The sequence below is a fragment of the Budorcas taxicolor genome, chromosome 2 (assembly GCF_023091745.1).
Source record: "Budorcas taxicolor isolate Tak-1 chromosome 2, Takin1.1, whole genome shotgun sequence".
Lineage (NCBI taxonomy): Eukaryota > Metazoa > Chordata > Mammalia > Artiodactyla > Bovidae > Budorcas > Budorcas taxicolor.
In genome coordinates, this window is record NC_068911.1 from 122,224,350 (window position 1) to 122,243,267 (window position 18,918).

General features: G+C 41.7%; 1 non-coding gene across 1 annotated transcript; it reads left to right on the forward strand.

Annotated features, from left to right (window-relative positions):
* Window positions 1–4,292: 4,292 nt before the first annotated feature.
* Window positions 4,293–4,395, forward strand: LOC128044121 (U6 spliceosomal RNA). Its single transcript, XR_008199089.1, has one exon. It is a non-coding gene; the product is annotated as a U6 spliceosomal RNA (small nuclear RNA).
* Window positions 4,396–18,918: the final 14,523 nt, after the last annotated feature.

Genomic DNA, 18,918 nt, shown 5'->3' on the forward strand with positions numbered 1-18,918 from the left:
ACTATCTATCTGCAGTGTGAATGTGTCTATAAGGCTGGATTTAATGATGCATTTAGTCAGCCCCTCAGCATACACAAAGGTATCTTGTCTTTTTTGTGTTATTTCCATCAAAATGTGTAAACATTTGTTTGATTTAGTAACAATAGGAAAGGTATGAGGAAAGACAAAGTGTCTAGAAGAAAACCCATCAACACACCATTATGATTTATATGGCACAATCTGAAACACCTTTGCAGTATGTTGGTATAAAAAAAGTCTATAAAAATGAATGTCTGGGTGGAATTCATTATAGAATAGGATTTACAATAAAGGTGAGTTTTCTGCTTAACAAAGACACACTGAGAAAGCTTCAGAAAATTTGGAACCTTTGGAGACTGACAAGACAATTTCTGCAACTGATATAAGGCTACCAACTTCAGTAGATAAAGACTGATGCCTTGTTTAGTATCTGGTACAGGTACTTAGTTCAGTACCTTGCATAGCTTTCAGACTTTATCATGGGCAGTAATCACCTTCCTCCTGAGACAAAGCACTGATCTAATTATCCATCAGTCAAAATGTATCAGTACCTTGGAAAACTCTGGGAAACAAGAGACTCTGTATTCATGTATTACATCAATCAATTGTAATATGTCGACTGTCCAAACTGATGATGTTTGGATTTATTGACCTATGGGTGTGCTTATTTATTTAGAATATGGGAAAGAGCCAGCCTCCACATGTTGAATTTTTTTCCTCTGCTTCAAATGTTTCTTGCTGTCAGAGATAAAACTAACTTCAAGACAAAATTAACAAAGGCCGCTTATTCATAAATTTGTGATAAAGGAACCCATTTACTATCACTTTTGTTTCAGCAATGTCTCAAAATCATCTGAAAGTAGAGTTAATTGTATAAGGTACAAAAGGGAAATGTGGAAGGGCAAGCATTCTATTAAGTTGGGATTTTAGAAAAGTTGGGAGTTTTTCCAATTGGTCTTTAGATATATTTGTCAGTCAGTTGGCTACAAGGGGGGAAGAAAGTTGTTTGGAAACAATTTGGAAGAAGAAAGTTTATTAAATATCAGGGTCAGAAGATTCTGTATGACCAGCCATTTTTGAAACAAGAGGAGTTGATGGAAGGCTCTTTGTCATCACACTGTCACAATAGTGCATTTGGGGAGTGGAGGTGGTGGCAGGAAGTTTCTCAGTGCTCCTGTATGTGCTTTTTGCAAGACATGAGACCTTTCACTTGAACTTCCTCTTCAAAGTTCTGAATACATTTTATGACTCCCCTTTTAGCATTTAGAGGCTGTAGTTGAATACATTTTCAGCCCAAATGACAACCAGATTTTCAAGCTGCTATTTCACCAAGAAAGATCATGAACTTTAGTGAGTGGCTTAATTTCACATTGCTAAGAAAAAAGGGAGGCTGGATTCGAATCTATGTCTCTTTTGCTCCAAAACTCAAAAGCCTCCCCTGCTGCGAGGTTTTGTCTTTTTCCCAAGTCAAAGGGAAATAATGGATAGGGAACTTTTGAGCCAGAAAATTACATCCTTACATTTCAGTGAAAGAGCCTGTGGCCCAGAAGGAAAAATGGACTTGCTGTAGAGCATACAGCTAATTAATGACAGATCACAAAGCTAATAATGGGGAAGATTAACACTAAATTCCCAGGCTCCCAGACTCATCCACTGCAGCTCTTTCTGTTATGAGCTGTGTGACTTTCTTGAGGTTGTGAATGAAGTGATCATATGTCACAATATATTGCTTTAATTTTGCTGGCCAGAAACACAGTGCAAGAGGGTTATAACGGTAACCTACCTCACCAGGTTATTATTAAGAAGATTAAATTAAAAATTAATATAGGTAAAGCTCTATCACAATACCTGGGATAAAATTGGGAGCTATTTATGTGTCAAGCAGGATAGCAAAACTGAAGTGCTCCTGGTTTGTACTTCCTGGTGCACCTGCCTTAATTTTCTGTGGAAGTGTCTCATTCATATCTCATTTTGATTTAAGACAGACATAGATACCTTCCAGCAAAGCTTTTCTCACCCATAGCCCAACGCCTCTGTATAGCTTTCTTTGGATATGCATAGCATCTGGATAAAATCAGAAACTGTAGCATAGCACAGGTCATTTAAGTCTTAGAGGAAATGCCCCTTTGGATTTATGCTTAGAAATGCGAACCCAGTGGATTTCTGAGCAAGAGATACTGCTGGCTTATCCTCCAAACTAGTTTTAACAGACAACAATGATCCAGTTTATTTAAATCAATGTGCATTGATTTATAGCTGATGTTTTTATCCTTATATATTATGTCTTCTTAGAAGGGTACCTTTACTTAATCACTTAAATTTACTTGTTTGTTCCAAAAAGGAATAAGCTCCTTTCAGATATATGCTGAAGGCAAGAAATGTGCTGATTTAAGTCTCAGAACAATTCACACATAATATTATATTGAGTTGCTTCATTCCTGTAGTCACCTTTCTAATTTAATGCATTCCAACATACAAACTCCCTAATAAATCAACCTTAAAGATTATTCTCTGTGTTATCAAAGGTCTGGCATCTAAATTTATTCAGCTCCTTCTAATACCCCTCAACATATACACAGACACACAACTTCTGATACTGTAGAACACAAAGGAGCCACCAGTTAATGTCTTAACAAAGGTGAACATCTTCTATTAACTTCTGCTGCTCTGATCCTGCAAACTGACTGAATTTATTTTCTGCAAGCTTTCCCTGTTCAGCCAGAGGACAGAAGGTTAGGGTATCAGCAAAAACTCTGGGTATGTGTGTACATGTATATCTATAATTCTTACATATGTATTATATGGATGTCTAGATTAAGTAGATTAATTTTACATGAAATAAATATCAACATATACTAGATATACACTATATGCATTTACAGAATATGTTTATGAACATAATGATGCCTGCAAAGACTTGCTGATAATGGGAAATTTCACATAATTTGGGGAAGAATCCCATTTGTCCAAAAAATTTATAATCCTTCTATATATTTAAAAATTTTTTTCAACTTCAACAGTCTTCAAAAGAAACCTAATCTTTGCTTTTTTGGAAGTAGAATGCTACAGTGGAAAGAACACAAACTTGTCCAAGAGTCTCAGTTCTGTAATTTATTGGCTACATTGCCTTGAGCAAGTTACTCAATCTTCCAGACCCTTAACCTCCACAGTAGGAATAGCAGGTTAAAATTCATCAGATTATTGAGAAGAAGAAATGCCTCTTGAGCCCCCAGCATGTCTAGATTGCAGAAAAGCTTCAGAAAATGATTTTCCCTTGTTCCAAGGGTAGCAGAGGGGCCTAAAGGGTCACTGAAGGTTGTATCCTGGCACAAACTCAGAAAAATATTTGAGTTCTCCCTTCAGCAGGCCCTGTGCTCCTTGCTCACAGCCAGAAGGAGAGCAGGAAGATAGATGGAGATGTACTTTGGAAGTCAATGTGCTCTATAAATTCCAGGTATTATTCTTATATATCTCAACTCTTGATGATCTATTCAAGTCTCTGAAATCCTTAATCCTGCAGGATTTCACAGCACTTGATTTTTATTAATACACAGAGGGATTCTTCTCTTCCTATTTTTTCTTCTGCCTTAGGCTACCACTATTTCTGCTTTTCCTCAGTTTTACTTGGGAGTGACACTTTCCTAAACCTCAAGCAAGGCTTATGTCTACTTTGTAAGCAACAAGAGATTTGGAAGAGAGATCAAATGGAGAAGCAAAAGAGAAGCTTTCTCACTAATCCTCTATCATCTTTCTTTAAGGTGAGGAATTCAGACATCTAAGCTTCTCCTCCTGTCTCTGCTTTTGCCCTGTCAGTCCATTAGTGTTTCCATCCCTTCAGTTCCTCATCTGAATGATTAGTACCTAGTGACTCTTCTAGAGCTTGCTTAGGTGTGATATCTCTCAGGAAGGCTTCAGAAACATCTGTGACCTGAAACATTCTGGCTGGATTAAATTCCCACCCTGTGTCATCTCCACATTATTTCTTTGTTGTTCTTCAAGAACATGAATTGTTTTGAAGGCAAAGACTATGGTTCTGGTCCCTGATATCTCAGGATCAGGTGTACAGCTGGTGTTTAGTAAAATCTGTTGTATTAACTGAGTCAATTCCTTTTGGTGGGAACAGAAATGGATCCAGACCTCACTGCAGTAGAGTTCTGTCAGCACTGTTCACTCTGTTATTTCCAAAGGGGGCTCTTAATAACTTCTGAATATATAAATGAAAATACAAAGTCAGAACTTTGTCAGAAACACCTTTAAAAATCGTTTAATAGTGCTTGCTTCAGCAGCAGATATGCTAAAATTGGAACAATATAGAGAAGATTAGCATGGCCCCTGCGCAAGGATGACACGCAAATTCGTGAAGCGTTCCATATTTAGTATGGTACTGGCACAAAGACAGAAATATAGATCAATGGAACAAAATGGAAAGCCCAGAGATAAATCCACACACCTATGGACACCTTATCTTCGACAAAGGAGGCAAGAATATACAATGGAGTAAAGACAATCTCTTTAACAAGTGGTGCTGGGAAAACTGGTCAACCACTTGTAAAGGAATGAAACTAGATCACTTTCTAACACCACACACAAAAATAAACTCAAAATGGATTAAAGATCTAAATGCAAGACCAGAAACTATAAAACTCCTAGAGGAGAACAGAGGCAAAACACTCTCCGACATAAATCACAGCAGGATCCTCTATGATCCACTTCCCAGAATACTGGAGATAAAAGCAAAAATAAACAAATGGGATCTAATTAAAATTAAAAGCTTCTGCACAACAAAGGAAACTATAAGCAAGGTGTAAAGACAGCCTTCGGAATGGGAGAAAATAATAGTGAATGAAGCAACTGACAAACAACTAATCTCAAAAATATATAAGCAACTTATACAGTTCAATTCCAGAAAAATAAACGACCCAATCAAAAAATGGGCCAAAGAACTAAATAGACATTTCTCCAAAGAAGACATACAGATGGCTAACAAACACATGAAAAGATGCTCAACATCACTCATTATCAGAGAAATGCAAATCAAGACCACAATGAGGTACCATTTCACACCAGTCAGAATGGCTGCAGTCCAAAAGTCTACAAGCAATAAATGCTGGAGAAGGTGTGGAGAAAAGGGAACCCTCCTACACTGTTGGTGGGAATGCAAACTAGTCCAGCCACTATGGAAAACAGTGTGGAGATTCCTTAAAAAATTGCAAATAGAACTGCCTTATGACCCAGCAATCCCACTGCTGGGCATACACACTGAGGAAACCAGAATTGAAAGAGACAAATGTACCCCAATGTTCATCGCAGCACTGTTTATAATAGCCAGGACATGGAAAAAAACTAGATGTCCATCAGCAGATGAATGGATAAGAAAGCTGCAGTACATATACACAATGGAGTATTGCTCAGCCATTAAAAAGAATACATTTGAATCAGTTCTAATGAGATGGATGAAACTGGAGCCAATTATACAGAGTGAAGTAAGCCACAAAGAAAAACACCAATACAGTATACTAACATATATATATGGAATTTAGAAAGATGGTAATGATGACCCTGTATGCGAGACAGCAAAAGAGACACAGATGTATAAAATGGACTTTTGGACTCAGAGGGTGAGGGAGAGGGTGGGATGATGTGGGAGAATGGCACTGAAACATGTATACTATCATGTAAGAAATGAATCACCAGTCTAGGTTCGATACAGGATACAGGATGCTCAGGGCTGGTGCACGGGGATGATCCAGAGAGATGATATGGGATGGGAGGTGGGAGGGGGGTTCAGGATTGGAAACTCATGTACACCTGTGGCAGATTTATGTCAATGTATAGAAAAACCAACACAGTATTGTAAAGTAAAATAAAGTAAAAATAAAAATTAAAAAAAATAATAAAAATCGTTTAATAGCTTTACTGATACATAGTTCAAATACTGTAAAAGCCATTCATTTAAACAGCATAATTTATACCAACTCAGTGGACATGATTTTGAGCTAACTCTGGGAGATAGTGAAGGACAGGAGAGCCTGGGATGCTGTAGTCCATGGATTCACAAAGAGTAGAACATGACTTAGTGACTGATGAACAACAAAATTATAGTCACAAATATATGCAACCATCATCATCTTGTCAATTTAAGAATATTTTCATCACTTGTATAAGACACCCTGTATCCTTTAGCAAAGACAGCCTTCTTTCGTCCTCTTCCTCCAACCATGTTGTTGCTGCTGCTGCTGCTAAGCCTCTTCAATTGTGTCCAAATCTGTGTGACCCCATAAATGGCAGCCCACCAGGCTCCCCCTTCCTTGGGATTCTCCAGGCAAGAACACTGGAGTGGGATGCCATTTTCTCCTCCAATAGATGAAAGTGAAAAGTGAAAGTGAAGTCGTTCAATGCTGTCTGACTCTTTGCAACCCCATGGGGTTTTCCAGGCAAGAGTTCTGGAGTGGGGTGCCATTGCCTTCTCTGTCCACCAGCCATAAGAAGCACTAATCTATTTTCTGTCTTTATAGATTTATCTGCTGCAAATATTTCTCATAAATGGAATGATAAAATGGCGATGCTTCTGTGGTTGGCTTCTTTCACTTAGTACAAAGTTTTCATGGTTCATCTAGGTAGCATGACTTTGGGGCTCCAAAATCACTGCAGGTGGTGACTGCAGCCATGAAATTAAAAGACGCTTCCTCCTTGGAAGAAAAGTTATGACCAACCTAGATAGTATATTCAAAAGCAGAGACATTACCTTGCTGACTAAGGTCCGTCTAGTCAAGGTCATGGATTTTCCTGTGGTCATGTATGGATGTGAGAGTTGGACTGTGAAAGCTGAGCACTGAAGAATTGATGCTTTTTAACGGTGGTGTTGGAGAAGACTCTTGAGAGTCCCTTGGACTGCAAGGAAATCCAAGCAGTCCATTCTGAAGGAGATCAACCCAGGGATTTCTTTGGAAGGAATGATGCTAAAGCTGAAGCTCCAGTACTTTGGACACCTCATGCGAAGAGCTGACTCATTGGAAAAGACTCTGATGCTGGGAGATATTGGGGGCAGGAGGAGAAGGCGACGACTGAGGATGAGATGGCTGGATGGCATCATGGACTCGATGGACGTGAGTCTGAGTGAACTCCGGGAGATAGTGATGGACAGGGAGGCCTGTTGTGCTGCGACTCATGGGGTCGCAAAGAGTCAGACACCACTGTGTGACTGAACTGAACTGAACTAGGTAGCATGTATCAATACATCATTTTTTTATGGATTAGTATTGTTCCCTTGTATAAATATACCACACTTCGCATTACTTATTCATCAACTGATAGACCTTTGGGCTTCATTTTCAAGTTCTTGGATGACATATGCTTTATTTGTTTTGAAACGACAATCCACTCCAGTACTATTGCCTGGAAAATCCCATGGACAGATGAGCCCGATAAGTTACAGTCCATGGGGTCTCAAAGAGTCGGATACGACTGAGTGACTTCACTTTCACTTTCACTTATACCTGGGACTAGAATTTCTAGATCATTGTGTAAACCTTAGGTTTAATTTTTTGAGGAGCACAAAATGTTTCAAAGCAGATGCAACATTTATGGTTGGACAAGGTTGAGCAACTGAACAATGAACCAAACAAGTCACCCACTTGAAATGTACAATTTAATGTTTTTTGTTTGCTTATCTGTTTGTCTGTTTTAGTATGAGCCATACTTCCTGGAGAAGGGAATGGCAACCCACTCCAGTATTCTTGACTGGAGAATTCCATGAACAGAAGAGCCTGGCAGGCCGCAGTCCCTAAGGTCCCAAAGAGTTGGACACAACTGAAGTGACTTAGCAGTCAGCAGTCATACTTTCTCATTTTTTTGGTCTTTTTTTTTTTTTTTCTTTTTTTTTTTTTTTGCAGAATTAGGTCATTTTAAATTGTATGTAGTAATTTTGAAAATAAATTTCTCTTCTCTACTTAGGATTTATTGTTTCTGTTTATTGTTGTGTGTTTGCTTAGTAACTTTTGTGAAATAATTCTACAAAGTCTATATTTTTTGCCATTTAAGTATAATGAAGTCTACGTGGACATCTTAATATCATCTAATAATTGAACGTAAATTTGCTTAAATGTCTGGAACTAGCAAGTATCCCAGTCTTTGTCAATAGGCTGTATGTTTTTTGGGGCACCTGTTAAATGCTAAGCCAGCAAGTTGACAATTCAGCCTTTACTTTCTGCATGTGTAGGACCTCAAGTTTTGTAAGGAATCTGCCTGCCAATGCAGGAGACACAGGAGACATGGGTTCCATCCGTGAGTCAAGAAGATCCCCTGGAGAAGGAAATGTCAATCCACTTCAGCATTTTTGCTGGGATAACCACATGGACAGAGAAACCTGGCAGGCTATAGTCCATGGGGTTTCAAAGAGTCAGACACAAATAAACATGCATGTGGGTGTGCATGCACACAAACACACAAACACACACACACACACGGTACTAGAACATCTTATGGAGTCTTCTGACCATGTGCCTTGCCCTTAGCAAATGCAGAGTACACAGACTTCTATAATCCCAAGAATATGCCAGAGCTTTTTAAAGCCTCCTATGAATATCTCATTCCCCAGTTTTTCCTTAAAGATTTTTGTATAACTATTGTTTGTTCAAACTTCCATCCACTGCCTTTAGCAGCTGTAAGGTTAAACAAATGTTACTTCTTTTTTTAACCAAAGCCCCAAGGAAGAGGCTATTCACAAAGACTGAGTTCCAAGTTAGGACAAAGGAAGAAATACTAGAGAGTGGGGAACTGCCAGAGAAGGCAATAATAGCAATTCTTGAAAACAGGGATTTGAAAGAGCACCAATCCCATTTTGCCTCCTCCAGCGGCCATTCTGCAAGTTTTACCATGACTGTTGGTTGTTCATTTTAAGGCTACCATGAAGCTGGGAATGAAACAGCACATGTTAAAATACTATATGTTTCATTCTTACTCTTGAATTTCAGCCACTTTTATTAAATAAGCATTCCTTGAACTGCTGCAAGACTTTGGTTAATTTCCAGACTTAAAAGTTATCCTGACAATTTTTTTTTTTTCTGGTTCTCTTATTGTTCTTTATGAAGCAGATTTTTGCAGTTTTTAAGTTCTTAGTTTGGCATTTTCACTGACAACCACTCTCCTACCAAGTTGTGAATTTTTAAAATAGTGTTTCAGTTAACTGTTTTCAGATATCACAAAATATTGTGTCTTTTCATGGGGGATAGACGATGGGGGAGTGTGTCATTTCCTCGGTTCTGTCCCATCGCAACAAAAATTTAAAGCGACACATGGGCCAGCATTACAGCCCTCAGATGGACCAGTGTTACAGCTCTTGGATGGGCCAGTGTTACAACTCTGTGCTACAGATCAGTTTTATTTCGAAAGTAAAGGAAAATACATCCTCAAAGTGTGAAGGAATGCTGACCCAATATACTTGAAGAGAAGAGAGGCCCTGGCCCAATTTTGGCCGCTCTTTTTATATTTTTCCTCCTTGCCCAGGGCCTGCCCTCTGTAAATTGGGCTAGCCAGGGGTGCTGTTTGTTTTACCTGAGGCCCTCACTCTAGTCCTCGGACCTTTCTTTGTTTTATCTTTGTGGGGCTTTTCCCTTCTTTGTCGTTTAGTCACAGTCATTTTGGACTCCCTATTTTCATATTCTAACTACTTAACATTCCCCCCTCAAGAGATGGGAGGCCCAATTCTTTGGAAATAGGGGTGTCGAGGTCTTTCTGGCTACTTCCTGCTGAACTGGGATGACGAGGGGCATTGGGCATCCCCCTCTTGCTAGTCTCAATCCTCAGAGTCCTCATAGTGGTGTTCAACTAAGAGTGAGTGATATTTTCTGTGGTCAGTTGTAGTTTTATATATCCTTGTTGAACTGGCACTGCATGTTGTAGCTTGTTGACAGGTGTATTGAGTGTTCTCTTCTGTTTTCTTCCATGGCTTGACTCGTGAGTAGTGAATCCAGGAGTCATGTCCCAGTACATTGACTGCTGTGGGGGTAGAAAGTATTATAGGGTAGGGGCCCTTCCATGTGGGCTGGAGTTAAGCCTTTGGGGACCCATCTTTCCTGACTTTATTTAGGACTTGAATCTCTAAAGGATATAGAGGTGACTCTTTAGAATCTTTTGAGTCCTAGTTGACATTCCACAAGCATCTATCCTGCTGGAATTGCTCAAAGGCCATCATATAAGACTGGAGGGTCTTATTGGCAAGAAGGACAAGAGGAGACCTCTTGCCCTATAGTTGTTTGAAGGCCTGTTCCTCTGAAGGAACTCTCTAGTAATCTTTGGGAGGCCTTCTCCCCTAAATGAGTGGTGGCATGTAAGGAGTTAACCTTCCATTGGAGGTTCCCAGGCAGAAAAGGAGTCTCTCCTTTTGAAACCACCCCATATGATCTTCTTGAAAGCCCTCACTCTTAGCTTTAAGAGTCTCACCTTCAGTATATGAAAGGGTTTCTGGCAAATTAGTCTGTGGAACTAAGGTTGCTGTTGCCAAATCGCTTCAGTAGTGTCCAACTCTGTGCGACCCCATAGACAGCAACCCACCAGGCTGCCCCGTCGCTGGGATTCTCCAGGCAAGAACACTGGAGTGGGTGGCAACTCCTATTAGGTCATTGATCTATAATGCTGCTTTTTTAGATGCCTGATCAGCTGCTTGGTTCCCTTGTGCCACTTCCATGCTCCTTTTTCTATGACCTTTACAGTGGAAGAATGAAACCTCAGTGGGCAGATGGACTGCCTCCAAGAGCCTAAGGATTTGATCACCTTATTTGATTGGGGACCCTCGGGTCGTCAAGTGGTCTCTTTCTTTCCAAATAACAACATGTGCATGTAGCATCAGAAAGGCATACTTGGAGTCAGTGCAAATGGCTACTCCTTTTCCGTTTCCTAGCTCTAAAGCTCAAGTCAGGGCTATGAGCTCAGCCAATTGGGCTGAAGTACCTGGTGGCAAAGGTTTAGCCTCTATGGTCTCAAAATTGGAGACTACTGCATATCCAGCTCTTCTTTTTCCATCCAAGACAAATCTGCTTCCATCAATGTACCATATTTCCTCAGGATTGGTCAGATGATCGTCTGACAATGCCTCATGGGGTTTTGTACAGTGGTCCAAAGTTTCTAGGCAAGAGTGAAAGAAAAGAGAGCTCTTGCGGGGGGGTGGGGGGGGAGGTAGCAGGAGTGTAGCTGGGTTAAGAACCTAACAAATGGATATAGTCAGGCCTAGATTTTCCATCAGCACTACTTGATATCTAAAGATCCTTTGCTCAGACATCCATAAATGGCCTCTCCCATTCAGGAGTTATTTCACTTTTTGGTTGGTAAAAATAGCTTGCCCCCAAGAGAGAGTTTTAAAGCATCTTCTATCAGGACTGCAATAGCTGCAAGATTTCAAAGGCAGGAAAGATCTCTTCCCAATAAGGGTGTAGGACACTCAGGGACCACCAGAAACTGGCAGGAAAATATTTGTCCTTCCCAGCAACAAAGAAGTGCTTGGGTGAATCTTTTGTAATTGTTTGCCCTGTAATACCCCAAGTGGTACAAGTTTGGGAGGAGAAAACTCAGGAAAAAGTAGGTAGTCCCTGTGTCAATCAAGAAATTCTCACAGCTACCTGCCACATCCAGCTGTACTCTTGGCTCTGGCCCCATGATGGTTATCTGTGACAGGCAGGCTGGCTGGAGGGGGCCAATTTGGTCCTGTTGGACCTTTGTGAGGGAAGGCTTAGTGCTTGACCTGGAGGCTCTTGGGTGCCAAGGGCAGCGAGCCGCCCAATGTACCAACTGAAAACATTGTAGCAAGCTGTTTTAGGAGGCTTCTCATGGTTTGGACACTCTTTGGCCCAATGTCTCACCTGTCTACAAATTAGGCATTTCCCTCATGCCTTGTCCTTTAAAGACTCAGGGTTTGTCATAGAGCCTCCCTGGAGGGTAGCCAACACTTGGGCCTGCCTTGTTTGTTTCTTTTTCTCCCTTTCTTGGGCCTTGGCCTCTCTCTCCTGTGCTCTGTTATAAAAAGTATTGGTAGCTGTCTGGACCATCTCATCTAAAGAGGCAACAGGGTCCTGTTACTGTAGTTGTTGTGACTTTATCCTGATGTCTGATGCACATTGGGACAGGAATTTGTCCTTTAAAATAACCTGTCCTTCATAAGAGTCCAAGTCCAGATTGGTAAACTTTCAGAGGGCCTCTTTTAGCCTTTCCAGAAAGGCAATGTGATTCTCAATGGGCTCCTGAGTTATTGCTAACATTGGTCACAGTCCCACAAGTAATAGGCTTCCTTCGTGAGTCTTTCTGAAGTTTATCCTACCCAGTACTGTTGCAACCTGAGAGCCAGGTGTCCCTAGGTCAGGGTGCAGATCCCCAGGCAAGCTGAGGCATGACAGCCTCCTGGAGATCGAATCCCTGGGCAGGTTGGCCTTCTGAGAATTGGGCCCCTGAGCAGGTCGAGGCATATTGACCTCCTGGGACCCCTGGACTAGCAGATCCCTGAGCAGGTTGAAGTGTAACCGCCTCCCAGTGACCAGAACCCTAGTCAAGTGAACTTCCTATGATCCTGGGCTGATGGATCCCCAAACAGGCTGAGGTATGACAACCTCTTGGGGACCATATCCTTAGGCAGGTTAAGGCAGGTCAACCTCCTGGGACCTCCTGGGCTGGGGTTGAGCATCCCCGAGGTCTCCAGCATGACCAGTGCTAGGTAGGATTAAGGGGTGCTTATTTAACTTATATGCAGAGTACATCATGAGAAATTCTGGGCTGGAAGAAGCACAAACTGGAATCAAGATTGCCGAGAGAAATACCAATAACCTCAGATATGCAGATGACAACACCCTTATGGCAGAAAGTGAAGAGGAACTAAAAAGCCTTGTGATGAAAGTGAAAAAGGAGAGTGAAAAAGTTGGCTTAAAGCTCAACATTCAGAAAACTAAGATCATGGCATCTGGTCCCATCACTTCATGGGAAATAGATGGAGAAACAGTGGAAACAGTGTCAGACTTTATTTTTGGGGGCTCCAAAATTACTGCAGATGGTGATCGCAGCCATGAAATTAAAAGACACCTACTCCTTGGAAGAAAAGTTATGACCAACCTAGGTAGTATATTCAAAAGCAGAGACATTACTTTGCCAACAAAGGTCTGTCTAGTCAAGGCTATGGGGTTTTTCCAGTGGTCATGTATGGATGTGAAATTTGGACTGTGAAGAAAGCTGAGTGCTGACAAATTGATGCTTTTGAACTGTGGTGTTGGAGAAGACTCTTGAGAGTCCCTTGGACTGCAAGGAGATCCAACCAGTCCATTCTAAAGGCGATCAGCCCTGGGATTTCTTTGGAAGGACTGATGCCAAAGCTGAAACTCTAATACTTTGGCCACCTCATGCGAAGAGTTGACTCATTGCAAAAGACTGTGATGCTCGGAGCCATTGGGGGCATGAGGAGAAGGGGACGACAGAGGATGAGTTGTCTGGATGGCATCACTGACCTGATAGACATGAGTTTGGGTGAACTCTGGGAGTTGGTGATGGACAGGGAGGCCTGGCCTGCTGCAATTTATGGGGTTGCAAAGAGTCAGACATGGCTGAGTGACTGAACTAAACTGAACTGAATTCTAACATTGCTAGTTTGTTCACCACAGATGGAAATAGATATCATGAGGTAAACCAATCCAAGCGTGTGCCCTGAGACTGAGAACCTGGTGAAACAGTCATAAGACTTAATCTCTTATTGCTCTGAGAGAATGTAAGTCAATGATTTCCTCCCCTAGTCCTCCATAAGAGCAGCTCAGGGTGCTTTCCAATGGTAAACTTTTCATTGTCATAGACCCACTTTAGGTAATAACAGAAGTAATGAAAAAGGAGTGGGTTATCTGGTCCTGTTAGGGGCACTAAGAGTATTTTAATAACAGGCTGGGTGGAGCAACGTTGCCTATAAGGGGGCAGGATCCTGGTTGCAGGAGTTAGTGGCTTCAGAACAAATTTATAAAAGGCAACAGACCAGATGTTCCATTAAAGTGGAGTGGAGATTTGATCCAGGGGCATGTTCATAACTTTAGGAGAAAGGTGGTAAGAGTTTGGGCCCAAACAGCCTACTGGGCTAACTCCCCAAATGGCAAACACTATCCCTGGAAGCCCAATTGCCCTAGAAAGGATGCCAACAGATGGACTTCTAGCAGGCATTGTGTGTCTGTCACCCACCTTAGCAGGTTCACTGAGAGATGCTGTTGTTGCACATGTTGTAGGAAACACAGGAGATGAAGGCCTGAATATCTAGAGGGATGGGATATTATACAGTATCTCCTCCCAAGGGCCAACTATTTTCTGGTTGTACCCTAAGAAGATTGTAGAGGCAACATTGTGAGTCTGGATGAGGCTTAGGAAAAGAGCATGAAACAGGAGGGAAGAGGGCAGGGCAAAACTTTTGAAAGAATGATATAGCACAAGAGCATAACATAAGCTAATTAAAATCAAATGGGTCCCAGATGACAAGCCAAATTCAACTAAACCTTGATACCCAATCTGTAAGCTAAATGACACACTCAGAGGTGGCAAGACTGTTCCATGGCACTGTTAAAAGACAGAGAAATGGTTGGTTCCCCAATGGTTGGGATGATCCTCCCACTCATTAGCATATGAATTCACCCAAAACCTAGCCACACCACATTCCAAGGCCGCAGCACTTACCCTCTGTGATGCCCCACACCCTTAGGAATGTGCTTCTCTCTGAATCTGAACAAATCCACTTCTTACCTGCCACTGTGTCTCTCACTGAATTTTTACAATGAGACATCAGAGCCTTAGCTTCATTAGATCCTGAAACCAGGAACCATGGGTTTTGGCTGGGCTCATGTCCTGGGAGAGAGGACCTGAAGGACAGGAGGAAAAAGCAGTGGGGAAAACACGCCGCAGAATCCCCTTCATAACCTGCCAGAAAATCTGCTAAATACCTGACCCGTGCTCACAGTTTTCATTGGCCTGATCCTTGGCACAAAGAAGATTAGGCACAGAAAAACCCCCACCAGCTTGGGTAACAGCTACTGGAGCCCAGCAGATAGTGGAGACTTTGGGATACAATGAGGAAGAACCCCTGCCAGAGCCCCTCATTTGCACCCACTGCTGCTCACCTGTTCAAAGGGGTTCAAGGGAAAAAGAAACAAGAGATTGTAAAGGAATTAAGATTTTCTTAGGCATATGTTCTTCCAGCCATAGGAACAAGGACCTGGAGGTCTTCTGGAATCTGAGACTGAGCCATGTGAGCTTTCTGCTGAGTTGGTTTTTCACTGTCCCAGTTGCCAGCACCCTGGGCTTCTTGTCACTTCCCCTCCACTGAGTTTCCTTCATGTTCAGCTTCCACCATGGGACCCTTTGCCAAGTTGGGCTCCTGATGTCCTTGGACTGCAAGGAGATCCAAGCAGTCCATCCTAAAGGAAATCAGTCCTGGGTGTTCATTGGAAAGACTGATGTTGAAGTTGAAACCCCAATATTTGGCCACCTGATGTGAAGAGCTGACTCATTTGAAAAGCCCCTGGTGCTGGGAAAGATTGAGGGCAGGAGGAGCAGGGGACAACAGAGGATGAGATGGTTGGATGGCATCACTGACTCAATGGACATGGATTTGGGTAGACTTAGGCAATTGGTGATGGACAGGGAGGTCTGGCATGCTGCAGTTCATGGGATCGCAAAGAGTCGGACACGACTGAGCAGCTGAACTGAACTGAAATGAAATGTCCTTCGCCTCCTCCTTGTGGGGGTCTCACTGCTGAGGTTGTTTCAGCCAGGTTAAGTCCAAAAAGCAGCACAATAGATGTAGGGGGAGTGCGTAATTTCCTCGGTTCTGTCTCATTGCAAGAAAAATTTAAAGTGATGCATGGACCAGCGTTACAGCCCTTGGGTGGACCAGTGTAACAGCTCTTGGATGAGCCAGTGTTACAGCTCAGTTTTATTTAGAAAAGTAAAGGAATATATATCCTCGAGGCGTGAGGGAATGCTGACCCAAAGGACTCAAAGAGAAGAGAGGCCCTGGCCCAATTTTGGCTGCTCTTTTTATATGTTTTTTCTCCTTGCCCAGGGCCTGCCCTATGTAAATTGGGCTAGCCAGGAGTGCTGTTTGTTTTGTTCGAGGTCCTCAAATAAAAGGTTCTCAGACCTTTCTTTGTTCTATTTGTCTTTTCTCTTTGTCTTTTAGCTATCGCCATCTTGGACTCCTTTCTCCTATTCTAATTACCTAACAACTGTTTTCAGATTTCACAAAATATTGGATTTCTGACACGCCATTAAACTGATTTGTCTGTTGATTCATTCAACGTTCATTCATCCTCACCTAATGCTATATTCCAGGCATAACAAGCCATTTGTTGTTTTTCTAACATGCTACAGCCAAGCATTAGCTTTTAAATCTGAACAACTTACTCTCTCTGTTCAAATACCTTATTCTCCTTCCTGCCATTGACCAAGACAACTTCTATTTCTGAATGGTGATTGCAATTTTTATGCTTGATATTCTACTCTATTTTCTAACACTGAACTCAACACTTTTAATGTTTTATTTTTTTAAAAAAACCAATGATTTGGAGAACCTGAATCCAACTTTGGAATATTTATAAGTGTATTCAGTAGACTGATTTACCTTCAGAGGATATTGACGTCATGGGAAGGCAAATCAAGATTTACAGAGGATCCACAGATATCCTCTTATGTGCACAGAACGTGGCTACACAAGAGGTCTGACTTATTCTTGTTAAACAAGGGCAGGATTCCTCTGGCAGCAACCAGAGCAACCTCAGACTATGACAAAAATTTTCTCTAAGCTGTTTTGCCAGAACAACAGAGGTACTTATTTTGAAAATTATCTCCCATTGCCCTTATGGCTGAATCCAAATACAATGATTCTTCATCTCTACTGTCTACCATAGAAAATTATTCTGGTGACAATTGTTTGACACTGGCTTCTTCATGATGCTTAGCATCATAAAAATTTGACTGGTGTATTTTTAGCATGCACTTAACACCACTGCCCACTTACCAAACAGAGAAAAATATTATTTGTTTCACCTTTAGAATCTCAATAAAATCCATGTTACTCTTGCTTTCTACACTATTTAATAAAGTTTCTAAATATAAGAATACTTGAAAGTGAAAGTGAAGTAGCTCAGTCATATCTGACTCTTTGCAACCCCGTGGATTTTTGTCTACCAGGCTCCTCCCTCCATGGGATTCTCCAGGCAAGAATACTGGAATGGGTTGCCATTTCCTTCTCCAGGGGATCTTCCCAACCTAGGGATCAAACCTGGGTATCCCTCATTGCAGGCAGACGCTTTAACCTCTGAGCCACCAGGGAAGCCTTAGTAAACTATATTTTGGAAAAGAGGGCATATTCAAGTTAAATTATAGACTGTCTGTGCCAGTGTCTTTTTGTCTCTAATATGTTTGTACATTATATAACCTTATTTCCTTCCCATAATCTGCAAATGGCCTGAAACTCTCCTGCAAGCATCAGTAAGCACTTTGCCCACCATTCCTTTTCAATATCAAAAGAGTTGGTATATTTAAAGTTTTGCCTAGATTTTCATAGTCTTAATTTCTTAATCTCTCTGAGTCCTTGACGTCTAAACCTTCCTTCAGTTCAGATTAAAATGGGACCATTAAATCCTGTTCAATTCTAGTGCCTGCAGGCGGAGAAGGAAATGGCAACCCACTCCAGTGTTCTTGCCTGGAGAATCTTCGGGAGCCCGGTGGGCTGCCGTCTATAGGGTCACACAGAGTCGGACACGACTGAAGTGACTTAGCAGCAGCAGCAGCAGCAGGCTATGACTCTAATTTCATATTTCAAATGTTTGTACATTATTTCCATGCTGTTATTCTATATGCCATTCTGATTTTACTGACCAACTCCAGCCTGAAGGCTTCCCAAGCATTTTCTGCTTCAAACTCAACCTAAATGAACACATGAGCGCTCATGAAGTCTACCTTGTCCTCTTGGTCTACATTCTGAAAATTTGCCATGCCTATTCTCTGATGCAGGCTCCCTGAAACACTCCCAGACCCTGCTTTTCTGGGATCAGATTAAGATGCTCAGCCATCAGGCTAGGGTGTCCTGATTTGTTTTCTGATTTCTGCAAGTTGCCATTTCCAGGACATATGATCTCAAGCACTTCCAGTGAAAAGTCCAAACTGTATGTTACAATGAAAAAAGAAAACAAGCAAAAGAAGAAGGGGAAAACAACAACAACTATTCCACCAAATAATTCAATGAGCAACAACTTAAAGGAATTTACAGGTAGAAAAACAATTAGCAAACCAGAATGGTCAGCTACATAAAACAACTCTTGTCTAGTACCTTCTCTTAGATGGAGCCCCTGAATGGCAATGAGTCACTGCTACAAAAAACTTGTCCATTGTTCTCCTAGAACCAGAATGGGGTGCATTATGGTTCTGCTGAAGGTACACTTATTTCTGGTCCTATCTTTCTGTTTTCATCTCTGCTTTCTTGCCCTTCTCAGATCTTGTTCTCAATGCCTCTGAACCATTACTTTTCACCAAGTGAAAGTGAAAGTGCCAGTCGTGTCTGACTCTTTGTGACCGCATGGACTATACAGTCCATGGAATTCTCCATGCCAGAATACTAGAGTGGGTAGCCTTCCCCTTCTCCAGGGGATCTTCCCAACCCAGGGATTGAACTCAAGTCTCCTGCATTGCAGGAGGAGTCTTTACCAGCTGAGCCACAAGGGAAGCCCAAGAATACTGGAGTGGGCAGCCTATTCCTTTGCCAGTGTATCTTCCCAACCCAGGAATTGAACCAGGAATGTTCTCTCTAAACACAGGATTCTTTGTGTCCAGAATGCTCTTCCCTAATCTTTCTTTGCTCCTTACTCTTACAAGCTCATTTTAGGCATATCTGGCAGACAAATT